Source organism: Rhincodon typus, chromosome 45 (genome assembly GCF_021869965.1).
Source record: "Rhincodon typus isolate 14 chromosome 45, sRhiTyp1.1, whole genome shotgun sequence".
NCBI lineage: Eukaryota > Metazoa > Chordata > Chondrichthyes > Orectolobiformes > Rhincodontidae > Rhincodon > Rhincodon typus.
In genome coordinates, this window is record NC_063376.1 from 6,754,142 (window position 1) to 6,756,975 (window position 2,834).

Consider the following 2,834-nt stretch of genomic DNA (forward strand, 5'->3'; position numbering starts at 1 on the left):
CCAGGGATGTGCAGGCTGGGTAGGTTAGCCACAGGAAATATAGGGATAGGGATAGGGTAGGGGTGTGGGTTGCTTTTCGGAGGGGCAGTGTGGACTTGATGGGTCGAATGGCCTGTTTCCACACTGTAGGGATTCTATGAAAGAGATCTTCAGATGCCGAAGATCTGAAGCAGAAGCAGAGACTGCTACGCTAGCCTTCATAGGTTAGTACATTGACTACAGGAGCTGGGAAATCATGTTGCGGCTGTACAGGACACTTTTGGAATACTGTGTTCAATTCTGGTCTCCCTGCTATGGGAAAAATGTTGTCAAACTTGAAAGGGAGCAGAAAAGATTTACCACGATGTTGCCAGAGTTGGAGGGTTTGAGCTATAGGGAGAGGCTGAATAGGCTGGGGCTATTTTCCCCGGAGCGTCGGAGGCTGAGGGGTGACCTTATGGAGGTTTATAAAATCAGGAGGGGCATGGAGAGGGTGAATAGTAAAGGTCTTTTCCCTGGGATAGGGGAGTCCAAAACTAGAAGGTATAGGTTTAAGGTGGGAGGGGAGAGAATTAAAAGGGACCTAAGGAGCAACCTTTTTCATGCAGAGGGTGGTGCGTGTGTGGAACGAGCTGCCAGAGGACGTGGTGGAGACTGGTACAATTACAACATTTAGAAGGCATCGGGATGGGTACATGGATAGGAAGAGTTTAGAGGGAAATGGGCCAAATGCTGGCAAGTGGGACTCGAACAGTTTAGATAGAATTTGACCGAAGGGTCTGTTTCCGTGCTGTATAATATAACTTAGCAAGTTGGGCACCGAGAGAGAGAGAGAGAGAGAAACAGAAGTTAATATTTTGAGCCTGCTGAATTAGAGCAATGCAGGAGAGATCCGGCGAGGAAAGGGTTAACACACAATCTTTATTCTTCCAAAAGCACACACACACAGACACACGAACTTAAACATGGATTGAGCCGACTCCCAGGTTTGTGATGCAGCCAGAAGCTCCTCTTTCTCTACACAGCTGTGCCTCCCTGCCTGTAAGAGGGGCTCTGACCCTCTCTCACTTCTGCAGATTGTGTAGCTCAGGGGGAAGAGGGTATGGGGTCGGGGGCTGGGGAGGGGGGGTGGTGGTTGGGGAGACTGTGTGTGTGTGTCCTCCCTACCCCAGAGAGAGGGGGAGGGTTGGGGGAGAGGAAAGGCAGGAGGGAATAGGAGAGGGAGGTGGAGTATAGGCGAGCCTGAAAAGAATTGAAACCACCCAGAAGTCTGTCACTCAGCCCTTCCTGGAGTTTCGGGGCAATGAAAACTTGCCTTTTCCTCTCTTTGTGCAGAGAGACTCCCTGCGGATAGACTTACTCCCGGTCGCAGCTGATGTTAAACAGGTAAGAAAGAAGGAGAAAGGGAGAATCAGAATTAGGGATTTGTTTCTGTCCCCGGTTTCGTTCTGGGCCAATTTGTTTTAAGCCCTCCCCCATCCTCCAAATGTTGTACAAGAGCAAACAGATTGGAGAGTGAGTGAGAGAACTAACTAATCCTACATTCCGCACCCCACCCCGGCCCCAAACCGTCCTCCTCGGCTCTCCCCAACAAAACACCATCCTTCCCCGCCACCATCCCCGAGCAATCTCCTCTCCCTCTCGGTCCCCACCCCACTCCTCCCCAGCGACTCCAGGCACCCCACCCCCCCCACCCTCCCCCACACAAACCCCAAGGCTGCCTGCTCACAGCTTCACAGGAACTGAGAAAACCGGGCCAGAAGTAGGCCATTCGGCCCTTCGAGACTGCTACCCCCTGCCCGTTCAGTGACATCAAGGGCTTTTCATTCCAACTCAGTTCCTACTTCTTCTCCCCACCACCCCCCCCCAAATGCCCTGGAAGCTGTCTCCTAAAAGCCCTAACCCTGGAGGAAAGGAAGTTGAGGGGTGACCTTATTGAGCGTTATAAGATCACGAAGGGTATCGATAAGGCAGGGCTCTGTGCTCCAGGGTGGGGGAATTCCAAACTGCGGGGTTGGGGGGGGGACTTATTTTTAAGGTGGGAGGCGAAAGATTTAAGAAAGACACGAGGGACATCACGCACAGAGAGTGGTTCGTGTGTGGAATGAACTTCCTGAGGAAGTGGTGGATGTGGGCACAGTTATAACACTTAAAAAAAACACATAGATAAGTACATGAATAAGAAATGTTTGGAGAGATATAGGCCAGGAGCAGGCAGGTGGGACTGTTTTAGTTTGGGATTATGGTCAGCATAGACTGGTTGGATCGAAGGGTCTGTTTCTGTGCTGTATGACTCTATAACTAGATCTAATGCCTTCTTAAAAACATTCAATGTTTTAACCACTTTCTGTGGCAGAGAATTCCACAGGCTTCCCACTCTCTGGGTGACAACATTTCTCCTGTCTCAGTCCTACCCTGTATTCCTTAGACCGTGACCGTTCCCCCCCCCCCCCCCCCCGCCGAAGGTTCTGAACTGCCCAGTAATCAGGAACATCCTTTGTTTTTACCCTGTCTCGCCCTGTTAGAGGTTTATAGCTCTCGATGAGATTCCATCCCTGCGATATTCCAAACTCCAGTCATCCTAACGGATCCGGCCTGTCTCCGTCCCATCAGTCCGGCCATCCCGTCCCTCCGCAAAGGTTTGGCAGAACGGGTTCCCAGGATGGCTGGTCTCATGAGGAGGCGCTAAACGAATGCAGTTGTTGGGGGGAGGGCGTTGGGCCTCAAGCAGTCCGGGTGGGCCGAACGGCCAGGTCCCACTCCAAACATTTTGCGCTCAGGTTGGTGGTTGGCGAATATTCCTCACCTCGACCGGAACCCCGCGAGCAAAAACCACACCCCCCCACCCCCCAAAA

The 2,834-nt window shown here is 51.9% G+C and overlaps 2 protein-coding genes across 2 annotated transcripts in view; one reads left to right on the plus strand and one right to left on the minus strand.

Annotated features, from left to right (window-relative positions):
* The window catches only part of LOC125487774 (activated CDC42 kinase 1-like), a 23,082-nt gene that overhangs the window by 9,805 nt on the left and 10,443 nt on the right, over window positions 1-2,834 (minus strand). The gene's annotated exons all lie outside the window — the stretch shown is intronic.
* Window positions 1,159-2,834, plus strand: part of LOC109925754 (ephrin type-B receptor 4-like) — a 190,249-nt gene continuing 188,573 nt past the window's right edge. The window contains exon 1 of the mRNA XM_048620045.1: window positions 1,159-1,365. The gene's annotated coding sequence lies outside the window, so the exon portion shown is untranslated. The remainder of the gene's footprint in view (window positions 1,366-2,834) is intronic.